Below are 6,443 nucleotides of genomic sequence, written 5' to 3' on the forward strand. Positions count from 1 at the left end.
CTTGGAATTTAATTTTTAAGGTGTGTGGGCATTTCGTGTTAGTAATGGTATGGAAGGTTGTCCGTCGAACCAACAAGAGATCATCTCATAGTTCACCTGTCTCGATGATGGATTCACTGCCACCCAGCATCTTCCACGATAGCATCTCTTTACGTGGAGTCTGCGCTGTGGGCATGAGTGAGATGTGGCTGGTGACCAGGGAGAGTCCCAGAGAGATGGCTTTAAATCCAATCTGGCTCAGCCATCAAGTCTCTGATCACTTAGGACAAAAACAGGAGTTTTTCCACTGACACTACACATAGAACTGAAGTTTTAAAGAGGCATCCTTCTAGGTGGTTTAAATGTTCCAGTTCTGACATCTCTGGAGTTCAACCCAAAGCTTCTTGCCCACTAGAGCTTCTGGAAACACTGGCCATTCTCGATTTCACTAGGACTTCTTTATCCTGGGCAGCTGGGGAACACCTGATAGAGCCCTACTAATAACAGATGAGGGCACGAGACCACTGTGATATAGGGCCAAGCATGCTGATAATGACACTGTATTGTTAGTTGGGTCTAGAACAGTGTCAGGTTTGGCAAGTCTGATGGTAAAACATTTCTGATTTAGCAAACATTTACTAGGCATCTGGGACAGTATTAGGCATGTTCTTTATATCAGCTTATTTAGGAGGAATAACTCAAAGCCACACGGATATTATTAGCAACAACCCTAAGAAGCCCCATCCTTTGTTGTCCTCAAAATCGATTTGAGATGCTGTCTTCCGATAGAGATGTTTTCTGGGTACACCATCCTTTTGTGTTACATCTGCATACCTTTGCTAAAAATGCAGGTCTGGTAAAGCGTGGCTTTCAGAGAGCTCACTGAATGATAGGAGGAATAAGTGGGCACCACCATGACTTGCCAGGGTGCCTTCCCCTTCAGTTACGATAAATGGTCTTAGTATCACGGGGGCTGATTCCTTCTTGGACAGACGAGGATCATTCACTCCAAATGCCACAGGAAAAGATCTTTAATATATATTACAAATGAGAGTCTGTTTGATCTTTTCCCATGTAGACGTGTCCATGAAATTCCATATGGTTTCAACTTGTATGGATGGTCAGATTTGAGGGCCGAGAGACTGGATGTTTCTACCATCTTTGTGGTTTGAGAAGTGAATGCTGCAGCGTCTGTCCAGAGTTCATCTAGACTTTTTGAAGGACTTCCTGATTGCCTGACCCAAACTGCTCCTCCTGCATTGTTCTGGCTCATTGTTTTCTGGCCGAGAAGAGGATGGGTCCCAAGCGCTACACAGAGTACAGGGCATTACCTGGCACCTCCTTGGGACGTTGAGATTTCGGGAGCCTCACCCTGGATTCTCCCGTGGTTTCCAACAGACATTTTTCATAAGGCTGATTCTGTACGAGGAGTTGGGAATGTGGAGATGAGCTTCGAGTGTAGCGCAGATGATAGGACAAATGACGAGAGACGAGCTAAGCACCATAATTCGTGTTCATGTGGATGCTCTAGTCTGGGTCTTTGGCTATTCGGGACTTTGTGGTTCCTAGATTTGATCAAATTGGATCTCTTCTTTTGGTGACCAGGGGAGGCTGTTGGCATCAGAACTGGTCTTTCCTACCCTTAGTACCAGGTGACTGCGTATAATTTAACTAGGAGTCTCACTGAATTTCTTTTCTGTGTAGCTGGAGGCTAGCGTTCAGTTAGAGACTGCAGGTGCCTTAAAGAGTGGGCTTTATTCTAAGGGCCCAGGGATCATTTTCTTTTCGCTCATTAATTTTGAGTAGTATTGATGCAGGGTGTAGGGCTATGACTGGACTGGGTCTGCCCTCCAGGAAGCAGCTTTCTTCCCCGCCCCCCCCCACCCCCCACGCCTCCGGCCTTGGCTCAGGAGGCCTGCATGGGGCCTGTGAGGGCTCCTGGGCCGGGCTGCTTGATCCCGTGGATCACCAGGAATGGAGTTGGGACACCTGAAGAGGCATGATGCAGGGGAGTGCAGGCTCACCGAGAGAACGGGGGCCTTCCAAAGGCAAGAACTGGTTTTTGTTTTGTTTTTGCTTTTTTCATCACTGTCATCCCTAGCAGGTGGCCAGCATGCTTGATAAATGGTTGTTTAATGAAAGAAAAGCAATAGTTGGCATTTTTTGAGCCCCTACGATGTATGGTAGGAACTTTACATTGTGTCCTAGTCCTCAAAGCAACCCTTCAAGGTATGAAGAGTGTTCCCATTTTATATGTGGGGATGCTGAACTGAGACCATCCACCCTGGGTCACAAAGCCAGCAAGCAGTAGGGTCTTTCTGATGGAGCCCAGCATCCTTAGCCACTTGACTACAGCGAGAAGGAATTTCTAGGATGGAATCCCTCTGCCGTTTGAGGTTGAACTGCTCTCCAAACCTGTTATTTTTAACCTTACTAATATGACCATTTTTGTGGGTTTTCCCTTGAGCCTCACATGAGCTGTCAGACTGAGCCCCTCCTGGACCATTTGCATAGGACCCCACATGCCCACGGTTCCCTTGTAGTCTCAGGCAGAGCTGATCACATGGACAAGCGTTTTCTACCTGCTATGTGATCCTGGTGTCCTGGAGGATGCTTGAGGAAGATCGACCTCTGCTCTGTCAAGAGACCTGCACTCGGATTTCTAAAATGCAAACATCTTTGTTATTTGCCCAGTGTCCACGGCTGCCCCACTGACTTTAGGATAAAAACCAGACTCCTGGTGGAGGCGTTTCCCGCTCATCTGGTGTCTCACAGCCCCCTGCAAACTAAGTTCCAGCCGAAGTAACACCTGCAGATTTCCTTCTATTGTCATGCTCTCACTTGACCTCCAAGCTTTTGCACGGGGTGTCCCTTGGACCCCTCCTCCTGCACCCTGCTTCTCCCCTCCTCCTGCCCCCTGCCTCCTCAGCCTGGGTGACAGGTTCTCCTGCGGGTCCCTAGAGCACCTAGTACTTCTGGTAGTACTTACCATGTTATAACTCTCTGTTTACTTCTCCACGGCCCCCATCTGTATCATTATTGGGTGGTAGAGTCCTCTTTTTATCTCCAGTGACTAATGCACTGGCCTAACACACTGTAAGCCCCAGTAAACATTTCTGCATGAACAAACATACTGTTCACGTTACCACGTTCTCTGAAGTTCTGCTTTCTAGGGCCTTCGGCATCTGCTCCTCACCCCTGACTGCCCTGCACAGATCCTAGCCGGGGCCTCACTGGCCTCCCCCTGGACAGGGCTCCGTAATGAGCCCTAGTTGCGGCCTGGGTCACACGCCCACGTCGGACCTGCTCTCATCTTCTCCCTACCTTTGCAGCAAATTTAGGTCCGAAATCGCAACTTCAAGTAGTCAGTATTTCGACACATTAATTGAGTTCCAACAGCGTGCCTCTGGCCTGGGTGCACAGTGGCCAGCACCAGGCCCCGATCGGGCTGTGGCCTTCCTCCCACTGCCCCCGGCCCCAGCCTTGTTCCAGCATGGCGGACCTCCTTGCTCTGCATGTGACTTTGCTGGCTTCCGTGTGAATGTGTTTCTCATCTGCCTGAACAACTGTTAACTCCTTGAGCCCAGACGGTTCTAGGGGCCTAAGACTGGGGCTCTCGGTGCTGCAGGATGGGGCTGTTTTGACACATCTGGTTCTTTGAAGACCTTCCAGAAGTTTGGGTGGATTCCAAGGGGATCCTTGAGGGGCCCTGGCCAGACCAGACTTTCTTCTCTCAGCTGGTCCGGGTTCCTTGGGGCCTCAGCTGGGGCCTGGAGGGCGGTTTGGTGGTGGTTCTCATCAGCATCCTCAGGGTGGTGCTGGGCCCAGTGGGCATGTGGAAAGTGTGCACCCCCCCGGGAGGGTAGGCTTTTTTCCTACAAGCTGACTTAGAACCGTACTCCCTGGGGAGCCCTTGAAGCTGGTGTGAGAATTGACTGAGGGAGTGAGTCCTGGCTTTCAATCCCATAATTGTTATAATGCAAAAATTACTCATGACTTTCCATAATCAGGTTTGGGTTGTAATAGCGTCCTGGAGCCGAGCTCTGGGCTGAGCGGGCCCAGGCTCCTGTGAGTGAAGGAGAGAAGCTGGAGCCTCAGGGAAGAGGAAGGGGTGTCTGCCAGAATCACTCACTGGGAGTGGGGAGAACGAAAAGCCTCCAAAGCCCCAGCTTCCAGCAAACGGGCACTGGGGCCTTTGGGCTCAATTTCCATTTCATCCCTACAGTTGGAATAGTTTCATTAAATTTGTTTTTCTTACTTTCTTTTTTTTTTCCTTGCTTTTGATTGTTGACACCACCTAAAAATATAAGATTATGGTTATCTTATCAAATTAAAGGAATTGTTTTAAACAAAAGCATCATATCTACTTAATTATTTAACTTTCCTCCCAGCGCCGACATTCCAGTTTCAATGGAGTAACAAGCAGATAGAGTTACCATGGCCACGATGAATTGCCATAACAAGTTCCATAAAAACCGAAATGAGTTGCTCATGTCCCCCTCTGGTGATGTGACAAGGGACCCACAGAGCGTGGGTCGGGGCTGGGGGCACTGGGGTGTGCCTGGACGTCTTGCTTGGGGCCCCCCGGCTTCTCTCACACAGTGATTTGGAAGAAATCCTCGATGAAAAGAATAATGATTTTAGCGGCACCTCTAAGCATACCCAAAAACTTGCGCTGGGGCTCAGAGACACAGTCTAGGGTCCTGTTCCCCTGGCACGGGGAAAAATCACCACTCACGGGGGATAAATGCAGGTGTGAGAGGTAAAGTCCGGCCCCTTGTCTTTGCACCTCCCTGTCCGCTCCCCAAGTACTCCCCGAACTACTTCCTGTCCGAGGATGCCTGCATCCTAACCCTGAAGAGATTCGCTCATAGCGACTGGAGGCAGCTCTCCGACCTCTCAGAACAAGACCGCCTTTAATGTCCCCTAGGGGAGCGCTTTCCCCACTCACCGCCCGACTTCCTATCCTACAACAGACTTCCTATCAAGTGGGTCCTCCTAAATGTGCCAGGAGCCAACCCACCGCTCCCGGAAACCTGCTGTGCAGCCAGGGGGGGATTATACAAATGGAAGACCCACTCCTGCTACTCAAAGCATGAATGCTCCTAGAGCAGAACCTGCATTTCGGTAGCCCAGTCCCGCAAGGCTCAGAGGAAGAAATCTGAGGTAGTGTTTTCTGGGGCAAAACATACTGGAACAGAAATCTGGACTCGGTGCCAGTTGAATTGCTTAATTGGCATCACTCTGCCCTTTGTACTAATAACCTCGTCCTGGAGCATAGATTTCAGGCCTTGCCCGCCCGCAAAGGGAGGATGTCCTACTTGGTTCCCAGGCAGTCCGCCAACTCATAACCGAATGTGACAAAAAATTATGGAGATTGTACTTGGTCCCTTGTCCCTTGGGAAAGAAGCACTTTGTCCCTTTGAGTGGTGATGGGGTCGTCCTGGGGGAAGGGTGGGTCAGGCTGGCCATGGCTTCTGTCTTTTTAAATGGGGCTTACTTATGGCCATTCTTAACGGCATGCTCTGGCCGGTCATTGCGTTCAGGGTTGAAGACTGGGGAAATATGTGAGTTATGTTGAGGACAGGAGGAGCTAAGCCTCCCAGCCTACATGGCACAGAGGTCCCCAGAGAGGTGGAACAATGTGTGAGTTGTAACAATTTGGTGCTGAAGTTTATAGCAGTGCTTGGAAGTTTCAGCTTCTGGTACGTTTTGGAAGGCTTTGGATATTACATAATGTCCTGGGGAATAGAGAGTCGGCCTTAATTGTCACCTAGATCAGTGGCTCTGGGAGGCTGGCTGAGGACCAGAGCCTGTCTGTGACAAACATTTCACCAGTCAGAGCAAAAGGGAGAAAGGAGATGGTGAAATGTAAGGTCCCTGACAGAGACCTTCGTGGGCTTTCTTTGTACTGAGATTATATCCTTTTTCCATCTTTCTTGTTGAAATGTCATCTTATAAAAATAACAGTGTTCACCAGTAGTCGTTGTAATTTTTAAAGGTATCGTTGTGTTGCAGAATGAGTCCTTGATCTTATTTTGGTTCTCCCAACATTAGAAAAAAAAATGATTGTGTACTCCAAAATGTCAAAGTCTGAGAGCCACTGGCCTTGCCTGCCCATGACATATTTTGAGTCCTACGGTGTCTCTTTCACAACGTGTTTGAGTTAGTGCAATCATTTTTGGAAAAGCGGACGTAAAAAATACTTTTGAAGGTGAATCCAAGGAAAGAGGCATTTCTGAAGAGCTGTGACATGCTTTGTTATAATGTGCCTTTTCCTAATTAAGAAGCCTATCTTCAATTAAGCGACGTGAGTTACTATGATAGTATTATTCAAGGCCAAGAGAACCAGGACAGTGGTTCTCAAACTCGAGCACGCCTTGGAATCGCCTGGAGGGCTGGCTTATTAGACACAACTTGGGACCCACCCCCAGACTTTCTGAGTCAGTAGGTCTGGGGTGGGG

This window comes from Mirounga angustirostris, unplaced genomic scaffold, assembly GCF_029215605.1.
Source record: "Mirounga angustirostris isolate CCGP_5_RB_7025 unplaced genomic scaffold, mMirAng1.0.hap1 SCAF_9, whole genome shotgun sequence".
NCBI lineage: Eukaryota > Metazoa > Chordata > Mammalia > Carnivora > Phocidae > Mirounga > Mirounga angustirostris.